The following is a 19,725-nucleotide window of genomic DNA, read 5'->3' as shown; positions in this document are numbered from 1 at the left end:
AGATGATGCATGTACTTTTCAATGCCTAGCACATGGTAAGTAAGTCATCAATAAATGTGAGTGGCTCATTTTAAATTTTATACTTTTTATTTCAATTTCTGCTTGAATCAAGTACTTAGAAATTAGAACACAACTGATTTCCCTATTAAGATTCGCAGGTTTACTGCAGTGTTATAGTCAGTCCTTTTTTTCTTTTCTTTCCTTCTTTTTTTTTTTTTCTTGAGCAAACCTTGACACTGTGAAATGCTAGCCCAGTGATCTCAAGAGATAGCAGAATCTCTGGTTTCCTAACTGTGTTATCAAATAAAAATGTCTTCCTTTTAGAGTATTAAGATTTCCATAGGGTAATGAATGAAACATGCTTTGTAAGCAATAAAACAACGCAAAAATGTAAGACTTCATCATTTTCCCAGGATCAATGAGGACTTAATAAATATAAACAGAGCATAATACAGACCTATAAAGTGGTTTCTCCATTGACTAGAGCGGGTTTTTATTTCTGAATAAGTTTTAAATGGTTAAGAATCTCGCGGTTGAAGCTAAATAGGACAGAATTCCATCACAACCATCAGTTAATGAGTGTGTGTGCTTTGGGAAAATGGTGCCAAAAGAATAGGAAATAGATGTGCTTTCTTCATATGGAGAAAGGGGCTAAACCTTACCTCTAAGTGCCAGGCCAAGTCTTTTGGCCACAGATTAAGCTTTGGCGTTTTGTGGATAATATTTGCTTCTTGCTAATTTTTATTCTAAATCTCAATAAACTCTCTAATGTAGATAAGGAGCTAAATGTCTGACGGTCTCTGAGTCTAACTTCCTCTCTGTTTCTCCCTCTCCCTAAAAATAAATCCACAAGCATCAACAAAATGTGGTAGGCACGTGTTCACATTTCTACTAAAAATGAATATTAATTAAGTCAAGGAAAAAAATCCATTCTTCAAAACTGTAGTTGGTAGGGATTTTTCTTGTTTTCCCATTTTTCTTTAAAGCATATACTTTTTTGGTCTATTTGAATTTATGAATTATGTCTGAGAAAATTAAAAGAAATCCAGGATGCAAGAAAAATGAATCTGTTTTACCTTTTCCCCTTTACCTGTATGCAGGCAGTAGCATTGGTAACCCAGATAGCTAGCCATTAGGATCTCCGTGTTAATGCACCCCTAAAATATTCTACTATTAGTTCCATACCAAATGCATTTGTGCTGATGAGGAAGATGCTTGGAGCAGTCAAAATTTTGATAAAACCCATGAAAAAGGAAGAGGAGGAAATGCTTTCATCTCACGATGAGCGCCCTCAATGTGCAAAGAAACTGAAGCCTATAGCCCTCTGCAGTCAGTGTGAGATCAGAGAACTTCCTCCTGCTGTCTGAATCTATTCTTAATTGCCCTACTTAAAAGAAAAAAAAAAGAGAGAGAAATATAAATTGGGGGGTGTGTATGTAAACATTTTTTTCACTGTGTATTTACTGATTGTCTACTCTAAGCAGAGCACTGACAGGCTTAGGGCACTAGCCAGCACACAAGGAGAAATGCTCTGCTCTGTTGCAGAGATTTCCTTCCAGAAAAGCGGTTTAGACGGATTAATGGGCCCTTATCCCCACCCACCCACCCCTGCCACCCCCCACCTGCAGACTGTAATCTGAAGCAGGTCGTGGATCCCCTCCTTCAAAACCTTCCATAAGGGTTACAGAGTCATCCCTGGCTCTTCACAGTTGGAATCCAATCACTGCAGCACACCCCGCCCACACTGAGTTCTCTAGCATCCCCCAAATAAACCACATGTGACTGTACCCAGCCCTATCTCGAGCTCTCTTCTTTACTGCTAGAATTGCTGCTGCTTTTCCCCTCCCACCTGCACCCTGCACTTCACCTTCCCCAGGGAGTTTTCTCTATGCTGGGCAGACTTGTCCCGCCAGCCTCTGCCGCAGCAGGGCTCAGCTCCTGCCTGCCAGCCCAGGAGACACTGTCTCTGCTGCTGTGTCATTTTCCATCATTCTCCCTGGCTCTACCATGAGCCGAGGAGGCAAGGACCATGTTTTTAATCCTCTGTGCCCTCAGAGCCGAGGGCAGAAATATTCAAGAAATCCGCGGTCTTGAATTAAGTAGAATATAATAAGGCAGCCCGGACTTCCCTGGTGGCACAGTGGTTAAGAATCCGCCTGCCGTTGCAGGGGACACGGTTTCGAGTCCTGGTCTGGGAAGATCTCACATGCCACGGAGCAAGTAAGCCCATGCACCACAGCTACTGAGCCTGCGCTCTAGAGCCCATGCTCCGCAACGAGAGAAGCCACCGCAATGAGAAGCCCGCGCACCACAATGAAGAGTAGACCCTGCTCGCCGCAACTAGAAAAAGCCTGCACACAGTAACGAAGACCCAACGCAGCCAAAAATAAATTAAAAAAAAAAAAAAAGGCAGCCCTGCTGACTGCCTTCAGAGGGACCGCTAAAGAGTCACAGAAGTCCAGTGGAAGGAGAGAGGAAACAGTCTTTGAAGTTACAGAAAGGATTCTTTCCACCAGCCTTAAGAACTGGCGGTGCCAACAGATCAGCAGATTCTCAAATCTCAGAAATGCCCAAGGATAAGGGGCACACGCTCCCATCATTGCCAACAGAAACCCTTAGCTAAATAAACAGTGAAGTAATAGTAGTAAAATCAAAATAAACCTTTTTAAAAACAAATAGTGTGTGAGCCACAGCTTTAAGCTTGTAAACTGATTTTTAAAGAGGCATAGGACAGCGGTTAAGAATCATTAGGAATGTCTACACTGTGAAGCAACAATGTACTGGCTAACCACAAGGCCTCTGAACTAACACAGCTTTAGCTCAAATTCTGGTGCTGCCATTTGGTAGCTGTTAGAATGGCTACCATCAAAAACACAAGAGGGCTTCCCTGGTGGCGCAGTGGTTGAGAGTCCGCCTGCCGATGCAGGGGACACGGATTCGTGCCCCGGTCCGGGAAGATCCCACATGCCGCGGAGCGGCTGGGCCCGTGAGCCATAGCTGCTGGGCCTGTGCGTCCGGAGCCTGTGCTCCGCAACGGGAGAGGCCACAACAGTGAGAGGCCCGCGTACCGCAAAAAAAAAAAAAAAAAAAAGACGAGAGATAAATGCAGGTGAGAATGTGGAGAAAGGAAACACTTGCGCACTGTTGGCGGGAATGTAAACTGGTGCAGCCATTATGGAAAACAGTGTGGAGGTTCCTCAAAAAAATTAAAAATAGAACTGCCATATGATCCAGCAATCCCAATTCTGGGACTATTTCCAAAGGAAACAAAAACACTAACCCGAAAAGATATCTGCACCCCCATGTTCATAGCAGCAATATTTACAAAAACCAAGGCATGGAAACATCTATCAAGAGACAAATGGATAAAGAAAACATTATATATCCATATATATATATCCATATATATCCAATAATATTCCATTGTGTGTACGTATATATATGTATACATGTACACAATGGAATATTATTCAGCCATTAAAAATGAGGATATCCTGTCATTTGCTACAACATGGATGGACCTTGAGGGCATTATGCTAAATGAAATATCAGGCAGAGAAAGACAAATACCATATGATCTCACATATATGTGGAATCTAAAACATACAAAAAAATAAAAACTCAGACTCATAGAAAAAGAGAACAAATTTGTGGTTACCCAAGCCTGGGGTGTGGAGGAAGGGGGAGTAGGAGGAAGGCTGTCAAAAGGTACAAACTTCCCGTCTACAGGATAAATAAGTACTAGGGGTGTGACGTGCTGCATGATGACTGTAGTTAACACTGCTGTATGATATAAAGGAAAGGCATTGAGAGTACATCCTAAGAGTTCTCAGCATAAGAAAAAAAATGTTTTTTTCTTTTTTTGCTTTCTCTTTTCATATTTTCTTATTTTGCTGTATCAGATGATGGATGCTAACTAAACTTCCTGTGGTAATCATTTCACAATATATGTAAGTCAAACCATTATGCTGTACATCTTAAACTTATACAGTGGTATATGCCAACTATATCTCAATAAAAGTGGGGGGGATAGGTAAAGGGGATCCAGAATGTGAAAGTTTGCAACTTTAAATAGAGTGGTCATGGTAGGCCTCCCTGAGAAGGTAACTTTAAGGAAAGAAGGTGAGGGAGGGAGCTCTTCAGATATCTGAGCGAAGAGTGGTCCAGGCAGGAAGAACAGCCAGTGCAAACGTCCTGGGGCAGGGTCATGCTTAATGCATTCCAGCAGAGCAGAGAGTCAAGCGTGGCTGGAGCGGGGCAAATGAGGAGAGTTGTAGAAGAAAAGGTCCAGGGTAGGCCACTATAAAGACTTTGGTTCCTGCTTGAAAGATGGGGATCCATGGTGTGGATTTGAGTACAGGGTCACTTTGACTGCTGAGAATAGCCTAGAGGTGAGAGGAAGGGACAACTCGTAAAGACAGAAGCAGGAAGAGCCTTAGGAGGCTATCATACAAAGCCAGAGGAGTGATTATGGCAACCAGAACAGGGCTGTAGCAGCAGAGGTGAAAAGAAGTATAACGATTCCGGCTACACAGTTGACCTTTGAACAACACGTGTTTGAACTGCTTGGGTCCATTATATGCAGAGTTTTTTCAATGGTAAACACTACAGCGCTACAGGATCCACGGTTGGTTGGATCCCAGGATGCGGAACCATGGATACAGAGAGCTGACTACAAAGTTATAATGCAGATATTTGACCACACAGAGGGCCTGCGCCCCTAACCCCTGTGCTGTTCAACGGTCAACTGTATTTTGAAGCTGAGCTAGTTGGATGGATATAAAAAGAGAGAGAAAGGGAGAAGGCAGGAAGCATCTGGCCTGAGCAAACTGAAAGGATGGAGTTGCCATTAACTGTGGTGCTATTAAGGCTGGTGGAGAAGCCTCCTAGGAGGGCCAGGTAGGCAACTGGGCATTTGGCTATGGACATGTTGAGTCTGAGAAGCCCAGTACATATCTCAGAAAGAATGTCAATGACACAGTTGGAAGTCAGAGGCAGCTGGTGTCTGGAATTCAGGTGAGAAGATATGGGTCAGCTGTGATTATGTGTTAGAAGCTACAGTCCCCTTGAACCTGTGGTTCTCAAATTTTAGTGTTCACAAAAATCACCAGAAATGCTTATAAAATACTGATTCTTGGGCCCCATCCCCAGAGAATCTAATTCAATTAGTTTGGGGTTGGGGGACATGGGTGGGGAGGGAAAGCAAGAAATGTCCATTACTGAGCTCTAGGTATTCTGATAGAGTTGACTCATGGACCAACTTCTGAAAAATCTCAGAGTCTCTTCCCTCCTTCCCAACTCAAATACTCCAACCACCTTGACAACATTCACTTAATATCTCCAACGACCCAGAAAAATATACCCTCCTTCAAAATATTAAGGCGGTAGGGGACAGTGGTGCTGGGCAAAGAGCGGTGACACTTGCTGAAAGCACGTTTCTCTTGTTATTTCACTATGCAGAGTCTGAATGTTGGTTCCATTCCCAGCAGGAATTGGAAAGTGGACCCAGTGAGGTCCCCTATCCCTCACATTTGTGTCCCTTCCCTTAAGTGCTATTCACCCAAATCCTACATGCTTTCATATTGTCCCAGATTCTTTCTGTCTGTCACAGAATAAAATAACTAGGATAATTTGTTCATACTAAAGTGTTAGTGACTCAGTATGTAACTCCTCTCAGAGTTGAGCTGGAAGAGAGGGCAAAAATTAAACAAGGGGATTCCTTTCTTATGGAGGAGTTTCAGACACTATGGCAGACAAAGGAGGAAGGATAGATCTTAGTATCTCAGTGTGAGTGACCTCTGGTTCCCCTAAGCACAAGACTTGTTGCAACTACCTGTGCTGTCCATGCACAAAACTAATGATGGCTGCCAGGAGAACATGCCTGAGACCTGACTGACGGAGCATAATTGCCTGATGCCCAAGCTAAGGTGAACCCGAGGCCATGCTGCACACGGGCTAGACACCAGGACAGGCATCCTGCGAAGCCCAGGATGTTTTTGATGGGAGATTTTGGCTTGAACCGTTCTTAATCCTGCCCCACAATCTAAGACTCTTTCTACCCAGCCTTTCTTCCTTCCCTTCTCCTCCCCAGAGCTCAGACTTGCATTACTGTCTGATAGCTCTCCCAGTCTCTTCCAGATCCCCCCATCTTCCTCAAGGCATATTTCCCATTAAATTCCTTGCACATCTAATCCTCTCTTGACATCTGCTACTTGGGGGAGCTGAACTAACACATCCACTTAATCCCCAGGTTCTGCTAACCTGATGTAGCAAACGCCTCTGGGGTCCACTCACATCCCTCAGCCCACCTGTGAGCTCACACCCACCTTGTGCTGACAGCATCCCACCTCCAGTAAGAGCTGAGGTTTCCATTTTATCTCAGAGCCTTCCCTAACACTGTAGGGGCCTCTTAGCCTGACTGCAGGTACAGATCTGACATGCAGGGAAGTTCACCTCCCAGGGGAAACCCTCAGTCAGTGGAGTCGGAAGCTAGTGTATGCTCCCTTCAGGAGGATAATGCTGGGAGGAATTCTGCACGCTACTCAGCAGGTCCCAGAGGAATCAAGTCCACATTCACCATAGCAAGCAACCTCCATAACACACCCTTATATTGGCTTTCCCTTCTTCCCTGCCTCACATCCCCACTCCCTCCCTCCTGCTTCCTGAAATAACCTCCCAAATAAATTTCTGGTACCCAAGTCCTTGTCTCAGGCTCTACTTTGAGGGGAGTGCAAACCAAAACCCCTGATAACGTGAGTTATAGCAATGGAGTCATGTTAACAAAACTCTCATTTGAGAAAACAATGCTGAGTATCTATATGGACTACATGATGTTAAAATTTTCTGTATTTAAGGGCTTCCCTGGTGGTGCAGTGGTTAAGAATCCGCCTGCCAAGGCAGGAGACACGGGTTCAAGCCCTGGTCCGGGAAGATCCCACATGCCGCAGAGCAACTAAGCCCATGCGCCACAACTACTGAGCCTGCGCTCTAGAGCCCGTGAGCCACAACTACTGAGCCCGCGTGCCACAACTACTGAAACCTGCATGCCTAGAGCCTGTACTCCGCAACAAGAGAAGCCACTGCAGTGCGAAGTCTGCGCACCGCAATGAAAGAGTAACCCCCAGCTCGCCGCAACTAGAGAAAGCTTGCGCACAGCAACAAAGCAGCCAAAAATAATTTTTAAAAAAATTTATGTATTTAAGTATCCTATACCTAATATCAGTCACACAGTAGAACATGGTACTTCCTCGAAGGGTGTGGCGGCCAGACTCCAGGATGGTCCCCACCGATGGTCACCTAGTAATCATGCCATTGTGTAGTCCCCTCCCCATTGAATAAGAGTAGAATAAAAGTGACAGTGTGTGACTTCCAAAGTTAGGTCATAAAGGTCATAAAAGGCATTGCAGGGACTTCCCTGGTGGTCCAGTGGGTAAGCCTCCACGTTTCCAATGCAGGGGCCCCGGGTTCGATCCCCGGTCAGGGAACTAGATCCCACATGCATGCCACAACTAAGAGTCTGCACGCTGCAAGGAAGACCCGGTGCAGCCTAAACAAACAAACAAACAAATAAATAAAATATTAAAAAAAAAAAGACACTGCAGTTCCACACTGGTCTCCTAGAGCTCTTACTCTAGGGGAAGCTTCCAGCCATGTTGTGAGGACACTGAAGCGACCCTGCAGAGAGGCCCACCTGAAGGTGGGTGGAGACCTCCCACCAACGCCAGCACCAACTTGCCAGCCACGTGAGTTAAAGTGGATCCTCGAGCTCCAATTAGGCCTTCAGATGACCTCAGCCCCAGAAGACATCTGCTGCACCTGAACAAGAAATTTCAAGCCTGAATCACCGACCTAAGCTGCTCCCGAATTCCAGATCCACAGAAACTATGAAAGAAAGTACATGACGATTCTGGTTTTTAAGCTAAGTGTTGGGGTGATGGATTTTATAGCAGTAAGTAAATAAAAAGGGATATCCTGAGTCTTCTGTTTTCCACATAGAACCTCATTAACATTCACAGCAATACTGTGAGATAAGACCCATATGGAAGGAAGGAAGGAAGGAAGGAAGAAAGGAAGGAGGGAAGGAAGGAAGGAAGGAAGGAAGGAAGGAAGGAAGGAAGGAAGGAAGGAAGGAGAAGGAAGGGGAAGGGAAGGGAAGGGAAGGGAAGGGAAGGGAAGGGAAGGGAAGGGAAGGAAGAAAACAAGGCATTGAGAAATTAAGTGCGTAGCCAGGGTCACTCTCTTAAGAAGTGGAAGACAGGAGTGGAAACCAGGCGGTCTGGCTCCAAAGGCTGTGCTCTTAGCCACCACACTGCGCTGCCTTGGGGGCGGGAGTTGCCTTGAGAAGAAAATATTTGTGTTCCTTAGCTTATTCTGAGCAATACTTTGTACTCTAAAAAAACTTCTCTGTTTTGGCTCTTACACATAGTACTTTTTTAGAAATTCACTCCAGTTCAGGACATCACTTTTGACTTGGAGTAAACATTATTTTCTTCCAGAAAACACATTTCTAATACTATAGAATATCACCGGGAAAAAATAGTCACTGATCAAACCTTCACTTCACCACCAAGCTATAGACTCTTCAAAGCAAGGCATGTCTCTTTCAGCCCATCAGCAATGTTTACTCACCCTCACTGGATATATGGGATATTGTGGAGAAAATACAAAAACAGCCAACAGTGAATCTTCCTCAAATCCTTACCACCCTACTTAATCTGCATAATTGATGCTATTTTGCATTTTGGGCCTTTTCCGTTAACCATCTCCCTAGTTCAACAATCAGCTTTTTGCATGCAAGACTAATGGCTTACATCTCTTCTACCCTCCATAGCGCCTTGCACATAATAGGCTTTCAAACCTGTGCTTATTTAGGACGTTTCAAACCTTCAAAAAATAAAAATCATTCTAGTTTTTCCTTGAACAGCTCCAAATTCCAAAAGCTCCTCTTGGCCTGGCATCCATCATTTCTGTGCTGAGAGTCACTTAATCCTCACCCCCCCACCAGTCAGGTCGAAAATAAAACGGCAGAATGACAGTGTTCTGAGGGTTCTAATTGTGTCCAATGGAACCAACCCAAAGACTAGCACAGGGCTATTATATTCAGTTGTGAACCGCACACTTTAGGGGGGACATTGGCAAACTGGAGACGGGTGACCAGAGGGAGAAAGGTCTGAAAACCTAACCATGAAGGAAGCTGAAAGTTGCAGAGATGTTTAGTTTGGAAAATACTATCTTTGGAGCACAAGCCCAAGCATTTGAAAAGCTGGCCTGGGAAAGGAGGATCAGGCTAATTCTAACTGAGAGACATCAGAGCCTTACTTCCCCAGCTGTTTCCAATGGGATGTAAATACGGGCCTATCAAGAAAAGAGTCGTATGCTAACACATATATATGGAATCTAAGAAAAAAAAAAAAGGTCATGAAGTACCTAGGGGTAAGACGGGAATAAAGACACAGACCTACTAGAGCACACACTTGAGGAGATGGGGAGGAGGAAGGGTAAACTGGGATGAAGTGAGAGAGTGGCATGGACATGTATACACTACCAAACGTAAAATAGATAGCTGGTGGGAAGCAGCCGCATAGCACAGGGAGATCAGCTCGGTGATTTGTGACCTAGAGGGGTGGGGATAGGGAGGCTGGGAGGGAGGGAGACACAAGAGGGAAGAAATATGGGAACATATGTGTATGTATAACTGATTCACTTTGTTATAAAGCAGAAACTAACACACCATTGTAAAGTAATTATACTCCAATAAAGATGTTAAAAAAAAAAAGAGTTGGGAGGGTGAATAAATTTGGAAAATGCCTCAAAGGCAATCTCCCTCCTACATTCACAAAGCACATTAGCATACAAAAGATTCTGGGGCTTCCCTGGTGGGCCAGTGATTAAGACTCCCCGCTTGCAAAGCAGCAGGCGCAGGTTCGATCCCTGGTCTGGAACTAAGATCCCACAGGCCGTGTGGCACAGCCACAAACAAAAGGAAACAAGATTCTGAGAAAATCCTCTAATATAGAAACCTGTGTTAGAATTTATTTACCATATCTATTGTGTACACAACTCTCTTCTATTTCCCATATGATGTCTATTAACAATCCATTCACAGAAACTTAAGAAAAAAATGCCCTAAGAAACAGAACTAGGGCTGGTTTTCAGAAATTATCAGGAGGTAGATTTTGATAAAACACAGTATTTCCCACCATTCAGGCCTGGCCAAAGACAAAATGGGAGGCCTTGTGAGGTCAGGAGTGCTTTGCCACTGAAGCTTTTGAAAACAGGCCAAATGCTATGACAAGTCACAAACAGGCGGACCTCAGAGATATTGTGGGTTCAGTTCCAGACCACCTCAATAAGGCAAATACTGCAATAAAGTGAGTCACATGAATTTTTTGGTTTCCCAGTGCATATAAAAGTTATACAGTTAGGGCTTCCCTGGTGGCGCAGTGGTTGAGAGTCCGCCTGCCAATGCAGGGGACACAGGTTCGTGCCCCGATCCGGGAAGATCCCACATGCCGCGGAGCGGCTGGGCCCGTGAGCCATGGCCGCTGAGCCTGCGCGTCCGGAGCCCGTGCTCCGCAACGGGAGAGGCCACAACAGCGAGAGGCCCGCGTACCGACTGTAGTCTATTCAATGTACAATAGCATTATGTCTAAAAAATGTACGTATCTTAATTTTAAAATGCTTTATTGCTAAAAAAATGCTATTATCTGAATCTTCAGTGAGTCGTAATCTTTTTGCAAGAGTAACATCAAAGATCACTGATCACAGATCACCATAACAACTATAATAATAATGAAAAAGTTTGAAATATTACAAAATATTATGACAGAGAGAGACAAAGTGAGCGGATGCTATTGGAAAAACGGTGTTGACCAACTTGCTCAACGCGGGGAAAATCTTCAATATGTGAACAACACAGTATCTGTGAAGTGCAATAACGCAAAGCACAATAAAACAAGGTATACGTGTAGCAGGCCCAAGATTCTGTGATTCTGTGATAATTAGCGGGAAAGAAAAGGAATTTCCATGTTGGGGTTTCCATGCTCAGTTGGTCTTCCATATGGAATCAGGGATCCCTGCTTCTTTAGAAACAATTAGTCTCACTATTCTTCTGTTCCAATTACACTTATAGCATTATAATTATTTATAAACATGCCTGTCCCTCTAGACAATGACTCTCAGCCCAGAGAACACAGTCCACCTGCTCCTCAGCTGTGTAATGGAAATAATAATAGTACCTAATCAAAGAGTTGTTGTAAATATTAAATGAGTTATTTCATGTCAACCACTTTGAACAATATCTGGCACTGCTCATAAATTTAGCAGATATTTTGTAATTATATATGTTGCAGCAGGAAGAACTTTGAGAACTCCTGCCCTAGACATTAAATTCCTTGAGATCAGAGTCCATTTCTTATCCATTTTCGTTTTCATCAAGTATTAGTATCTTAGATACACAGGAGGCACTTAATAAAGGCTTATAAGATGGATGGATGGACTGATAGTTGGTTGATTACTTGGATGCATGGATGCACGGTTGGATGGATGGATGGATGGGTGGATGGGTGGATGGGTGGATGGGTGGATGGGTGGATGGGTGGATGGGTGGGTGGGTGGGTGGGTGGGTGGGTGGGTGGATGGAGAGGGAAGGAGGGATAGATGGTTCAATACGTGGATGGAGGGAAGGAGGGATGGATGGGTGAGTGAGTTGATCTTGTCCCCATTTTGGTAGCTCTTCAGGGTATCTGCATGGGTTCAGCCCATCAACATCTCTTTCCATGCCCCCTGCACAGTGGCAGTCCTCCCATAAGGGGCTCTTCTCTCCTCCTTGTAGGGGTACTGAAGTTTTAGAGCAAGCCTCTTCAATTCTTCCACTGAAATAGCCCTATCCATGCAGGAGAACAATCAAGACCTCCTCTGCCTCCTGAACTCTGAGGGCATGGCCTAAGGTAACCCAAGGCTCAATACTTTTTCTAAGTCTGATTTTTACCTTAAAATCCTGCAAATTTTTCATTTTATATCATAATATATCTGTTTCCTTTTAAACCATGTTATAAATTTTTATCAACATGTAAAATTGATGAACCACAATGTGTGTGTTAATCCTGTGGCTTCCAGCCCCTCTGACACGCTGAGATGTACCTTCAAGAAGTACACGTTCCTCCAGTGCCAGAATCCTAACAAATGTCTCCAGGTTCCGTCACCCAAATCCATTTGCTCTATTTTGTTGGTTCTGTGTGTAGACTCATACCCTAGAACTTGATGCTTCAGATCCATTTTTGTTCTTGCCAATAATACATCTCTAGCAACATTCTGGAAGGCAAGGAATTTATCACGTTTATTGATATACTTGCCTTGCGCATAAAGGGAGAAGATACAAACATGGAGTCTGAGGATTTTTTGTCTGACAAAGAAAAACGACCATTTATATAACTTATAAAGCAACAGTTCTCAATTTGAATACCACTGCCCTGCAGCCCAATTAGCACAAAAGGTCTTTAGAGGTTTTTAAAGGTTATATTACATAGGAGATAAAGGCTTAAGCTTTTTTGAGCCAATCAGATTCTTTACCTCACAGAGATGTGTTATAATTTCAAAATACAGGCCACAACTTCAGGAATACAGTATATAACTACTATAAAATAGTAGTTATAACTATATTCCTTATGTCCAGAAGGCTGGAGAATATATTGAACATGTTAAATAGTGACATTGGAGATATTTTTAAAAGATCCAACTTCTAGTGATGAAACTTACAATATTTGTGGTACAAAAAAATGAGATTAAAAGCATATTAAACATTGTAAGAAAAAGATTAATGAATTTAAAGACATAGCAGTGGAAGTTACCCAAAATAAAACACAGGGAGAAGACTAAAATATAAACAGAGCATCACTGAACTGTGGGAAAACATCAAGCGGCCTAATACACATATAATTAGAGTCTCCAAATGAGAGAAAAGAGAGGGAGAAACAAAACTATGTGAATAAATCATAGCTGCAATTTTATAAAATTTGACAAAAATTATAAACAGATCCAAGAAGTTCGACAAACTCCTTGCACAAGCACAAGAAATATGAATACAACTATACCAAAGCACATAATATATCAAATTTCTGAAAACCAGTGTTAAAGGGAAAATCTTAAAACAAGACAGAGAAAAAACACATTTTATATTCAGAGGAACAAAAATAAGCAAGATGTTAGAAACTATACAAGTTAGCCAAAAATGAAGCAGCATCTTTAAAGTATTGAAAGAAAAAAAACACCTATACCCTGTGCGAGTATCTTTCAAAAACGTAAGTGCGGGCTTCCCTGGTAGCACCGTGGCTTAGAATCTGCCTGCCAATGCAGGGGACATGGGTTCGAGCCCTGGTCTGGGAAGATCCCACATGTCGTGGAGCAACTAAGCCCGTGTGCCACAACTACTGAGCCTGCGCTCTAGAGCCTGTGAGCTACAACTACTGGGCCTGCGTGCAACAGCTACTGAAGGCTGTATGCCTAGAGCCCATGCTCCGCAACAAGAGAAGCCACCACAATGAGAAGCCGGCGCACCGCAAGGAAGAGTAGCTCCCACTCACCGCAACTACAGAAAGCCAGCATGCAGCAACGAAGACCCAATGCAGCCAAAAATGAATGAATAAAAAAATTTTTAATAAAATAAATAAAAACGTAAGTGAAATAAACACACTGAGGCATATAAAAGTGATAAGAACTTCTCATTGGCAGTTCCACACTACAAAATAAATGGTAAAGTCCTTCGGAAAGGTAAGAATGAGGAGGTAAAGGAATGGAAATGATGCCAAGTGAAAATGTGGATCCATACAAAAGACTGAAGAACACTGGAAATGATAACCATGTTGGTCCAATATTTCTTCTTCTTATTTAACTCTTTAAAAGACAACTGTTGAAAATGGATAATACATCATGACCAATGGAGGATGAATCCCAAGAATGCAAGGTTAATTTAACATTCAAGAATCCACCAATGTTTTAAAACAACCCAATCAAAACATGGGCGGAACACCTAAATAGACATTTCTCCAAAGAAGACATACAGTTGGCCAATAAACACATGAAAAGATGCTCAACATCACTAATTATTAGAGAAATGCACATCAAAACTACAGTGAGGTATCACCTCACACTGGTCAGAATGGCCATCATCAAAAAATCTACAAACAATAAATGCTGGAGAGGGTGTGGTGAAAAGGGAACCCTCGTGCACTGTTGGTGGGCATGTAAACTGCTACAGCCACTATGGAAAACAGTATGGAGGTTCCTAAAAAAACTAAAAATAGAACTACCATATGACCCAACAATCCCACTACTGGGAATATACCCAGAGATAACCATAATTCAAAAACACATATGTACCTCAATGTTCATAGCAGCACCATTTACAATACCCAGGACATGGAAGCAACCTACATGTCCATCAACAGAAGAATGGATAAAGAAGATGTGGTACATATATACAGTGGAATATAACTCAGCCATAGAAAGGAACAAAATTGGGTCATTTGTAGAGACGTGGATGGACTTAGACTGTGTCATACAGAGTGAAGTAAGTCAGAAAGAGAAAAGCAAATATCATATAATCACGCATATATGTGGAATCTAGAAAAATAGTATAGATGATCTTATTTGCAAAGCAGAAATAGAGACACAGACATAGAGAACAAAGGTATGGATACCAAGGGGGAAAGGGGTGGGGTGAGAAGGATTGGGAGAATGGGAATGACCCTTATAGATTATTGATACTATGCATAAAATAGACAACTGATGGGAACATACTGTATAGCACAGGGAACTCTACCTAATGCATTATGGTAACCTAAATTGGAGGAAGTCCAAAAGGGAGGGGATATCTTTATGTGTGTGGCTGATTCATTTTGTTGTGCAGTGGAGGCTAAAACAACATTGTAAAGCAACCACACTCAAATAAAAATTGATTTAAAAAAACAATCTACCAATGTTTTATAAATATAATTCACCGTATTAACAAACTAAAATGAAAAACCACATGATCATCTCAATAGATAAAAGAAAAAATGTTTGACAAGATCCAACATCTTTCTGATAAAAACTCTCAGCAAACTCAAAATAGAAAGGACTTTTCTTAATTAGATAAAGGGTTTCTCTATGAGAAACCTATCACTAACATCACACACAATGGGGAAAGACTGTATTCATAGAGAAATGCAAAGGACATAGAATAGACAAACAACTTTGGAAAAGAAAGTTGAAGGAGTAGCACCACCTGACTTCAATGTTATTATAAAGCTGCAGATATCAAGACAGTGTGGTATTAGTGTAAAGATAGACAAATAGATCAATGGAACAGCATAGAGCCCAAAAGTAGATCCACACGAGGGACAAATAATTTTCAACAAAGGTGCAAAAGCAATTCAGAAGAGAAAGGACCATTTTCTCCATAAATGATGCTGAAACAACTATATACATATCCCCCCCAAAATGGACTTTAATCCACACATCACACCACATTCAAGAATTAAAACAGATCAAAACTGATCATATACCTAAATGTAAACCTAAAACTATAGGACTTGTAGAAGGAAACCTAGGAGAAAATCTTGTGTTAGGCAAAGATTTCTTAGCTATAACACTAAGTACACAATTCCAATAAATGGAAAAAATTGCTAAATCATACATCACTAGAAATAAAAATAAACATCTGCTCTATGAAAGACACTCTTAAGAATGAAAAGACAAGCCATAGATTGGGAGGAAATATTTTAAAATCATATATCCAATAAAGGACTTATTTTCAGAATATATAATGAACTCTCAAAACTCAGTAGCAAGAAAACAACCAACATAAAAATGGGCAATGAATTTGAACAAACACTTTAGCAAAGAAGATATAAAGATGGCAAATAAACACAATTTTTAAAAGATGCTTAACATCATTAGGCATTAGGGAAATGCAACATCAAGTAACAAAGAGATAACATTACACACCTGTTCAAAAGTCTAAAAATTTAAAAACTAAACATAGCAAGGTTGTTGAGGTGTGAAAGAACTAGAACACTCATACACCAATAGTGGGAAAGTAAAATGGAGCAACTGTTTTAGAAAACAGTACAAAAGTCTTTAAAAATGTTAAACATACTCAGACCATATTCTACTCCTAGGTATTTAGCCTAGAAATGAGGGCATTCATCCCCACAAACACCTGCACATGAGAGTTCATAGCAGCTTGATGTGTAATAGCCCAAAACTAGGAAAAACTCAAATGTTCATGAAGAGGGAAATGGATAAACCAACTGTGGGATATCCATACAGTGGAATACTACACAGCAATGAAAAGAAATGGGCTACTGATACACTCAACAAGGTTTGATGACTCTCAAAACAATAATGCTGGCTAAAGAAGTCAAACAAAAACACTTACAAGCTGTATGATTCCATTTCTATAAAATTCTTTAAAGTGCAAACTAATCTATAGTGACAGAAAGTTGAGCAGTGGTTGCCTGGAGATTAAAGTGGGTGAGGGGGGGGACCTTCAAGATGGCAGAGGAGTAAGACATGGAGATCACCTTCCTCCCCACAGATACATCAAAAATACATCTATGTGTGGAACAACTCCTACTGAACACTAGCAGAAGACCTCAGACTTCCCAAAAGGCAAGAAATCCCTCACATACCTGGGTAGGGCAAAAGAAAAAACAGAGACAAAAGAATAGGGATGGGACCTGCACCTCTGGGAGGGAGCTGTGAAGGAAGAAAAGTTCCCACACACTAGGGAGCCCCTTCACTGGAGAAGACGGGTGGTGGGCGGGGGGAAAGCTTCAGAGCTACGGAGGAGAGTGCAGCAACAGGGGTGCAGAGGGCAAAGTGGAGAGATTCCTGCACAGAGGATCGGTGCCAACCAGCACTCACCAGCCTGAGAGGCTTGTCTGCTCACCCACTGGGACAGGAAGGGGCTGGGAGCTGAGGCTCGGGCTTCGGATGTCAGATCCCAGAGAGAGGACTGGGGTTGGCTGTGTGAACACAGCCTGCAGGGGGCTAGTGCACCATGGCTAGCCAGGAGGGAGTCCGGAAAAAAGTCTGGGCCTGCTTAAGAGGCAAGAGACCATTATTTCGGGGTGCACGAGGAGAGGGGATTCCTTCCCTTCTGCCCACAGAAGGCAGAGCACCACCTAAACGAGCTCCAGAGACAGGCACAAGCTGCAGCTATCAGCACGGACACCAGAGACGGGCATGAAATGCTAGCACTGTTGCTGCAGCCACCAAGAAGCCTGTGTGCATGTACAGGTCACTATCCACACCTCCCCTCCTGGGAGCCTGTGCACCACGCCAGTGCCAGGGTCCCATGATCCAGGGACAAGTTCCCCAGGAGAACACGTGGTGCACATCAGGCTGTTGCAACATCACGCTGGCCTCTGCCGCCGCAGGCTCACCCAGCATTCCAATTATAACTACCATAGCCCTCCCTCCCCAGGGCCTGAGTGAGCCTCTGCTTTAACCCCATCCTGTCTGTGAGGGAACAGATGCCTGAGGGTGACCTACACGCAGAGGTGGCACCAAAACCAAAGCTGAACCCCAGGAGTTGTGCGAACAAAGAAGAGAAAGGGAAATTTCTGTGTGCAGTCTCAGGAGGAGTGGATTAAATCCCCACAATCAACCTGATGTACCCTGCATCTGTGGAATACCTGAATAGACAACGAATCATCCCAAAATTGAGGTGGTGGACTTCGGGAGCAACTGTAGCTTGAGGTTTCCTGTCTGAGACTGGTTTGCTTCTGATTTTCATCTTAGTTTAGTTTTTAGCACTTGTTTATCTTAGTTTAGTAAAAACTCACCAGACCAAACAAAAGAAGAGGAAATAGGCAGTCTACCTGAAAAAGAATTCAGAGTAATGATAGTAAAGAGGATCCAAAATCTTGGAAATAGAATGGAGAAAATATAAAAAATGTTTAACAAGGAACTAGAAGAACTAAAGAGCAAACAAACTGTGATGAACAACACAATAAACGAAATTAAAAATCCTCTAGAAAGAATCAATAGCAGAATAACTGAGGCAGAAGAATGGATAAGTGACCTGGAAGATAAAATAGTGGAAATAAATACTGCAGAGCAGCATAAAGAAAAATGTATGAAAAGAACTGAGGACAGTCTCAGAGACCTCTGGGACAACATTAAACACACCAACATTCGAATTATAGGGGTCCCAGAAGAAGAAGAGAAAAAGAAAGGGACTAAGAAAATATTTGAAGAGATTATAGTCGAAAACTTCCCTAATATGGGAAAAGAAATAGTTAATCAAGTCCAGGAAGTGCAGAGAATACCACACAGGATAAATCCAAGGAGAAACACACCAAGACACCTATTAATCAAACTATCAAAAATTAAACACAAAGAAAAAATATTGAAAGCAGCAAGAGAAAAACAACAAATAACATACAAGGGAATCCCCATAAAGTGAACAACTGATCTTTCAGCAGAAACTCTGCAAGCCTGAAGGGAATGGCAGGACATATTTAAAGTGATGAAAGGGAAAAACCTACAATCAAGATTACTCTACCCAGCAAGGACCTCATTCAGATTCGATGGAGAAATTAAAACCTTTACAGACAAGCAAAAGCTAAGAGAATTCAACACCACCAAACCAGCTTTACATCAAATGCTAAAGGAACATCTCTAGGCAGGAAACACAAGAGAAGGAAAAGACCTACAATAACAAACCCAAAACAATGAAGAAAATGGTAATAGGAACATACATATCAATAATTACCTTAGATAAACCCACACACATATGGTCATCTTATTTTTGATAAAGGATGCAAGAATATACAATGGAGAAAAGACAGCCTCTTCAATAAGTGGTGCTGGGAAAACTGGACAGCTACATGTAAAAGAATGAAATTAGAACACTCCCTAACACCAAACACAAAAAAAACCTCAAAATGGATTAAAGACCTAAATGTAAGGCCAGACATTATCAAACTCTTAGAGGAAAACATAGGCAGAACATTCTATGACATAAATCACAGCAAGATCCTTTTTGACCCACCTCCTAGAGAAATGGAAATAAAAATAAACTAATGGGACCTAATGAAACTTAAAAGCTTTTGCACAGCAAAGGAAACTGTAAACAAGATGAAAAGACAACCCTCAGAATGGGAGAAAATATTTGCAAGCAAAGCAACTGACAAAGGATTAATCTCCAAAATTTACAAGCAGCTCATGCAGCTCAATATCAAAAAAACAAAGAACCCAGTCCAAAAATGGGCAGAAGACCTAAACAGACATTTCTCCAAAGAAGATATACAGATTGCCAACGAACACATGAAAGGATGCTCAACATCACTAATCATTAGAGAAATGCAAATCAAACCTACAATGAGGTATCACCACACACTGGTCAGAATGGCCATCATCAAAAAATCTACAAACAATAAATGCTGGAGAGGGTGTGGAGAAAAAGGAACCCTCTTGCACTGTTGGTGGGAATGTAAACTGATAAAGCCACTATGGAGAACAATATGGAGGTTCCTTAGAAAACTAAAAATAGAACTACCATACGACCCAGCAATCACACTACTGGGAATATACCCTGAGTAAACCACAATTCAAAAAGAGTCATGTACCACAATGTTCATTGCAGCTCTATTTACAATAGCCAGGACATGGAAGCAACCTAAGTGTCCACTGACAGATAAATGGATAAAGAAAATGTGGCACATATATACAATGGAA

The sequence above is a fragment of the Orcinus orca genome, chromosome 9 (genome assembly GCF_937001465.1).
Source record: "Orcinus orca chromosome 9, mOrcOrc1.1, whole genome shotgun sequence".
NCBI classification, from domain to species: Eukaryota; Metazoa; Chordata; class Mammalia; order Artiodactyla; family Delphinidae; genus Orcinus; species Orcinus orca.
Note: the sequence above shows the minus strand (reverse complement) of the source record.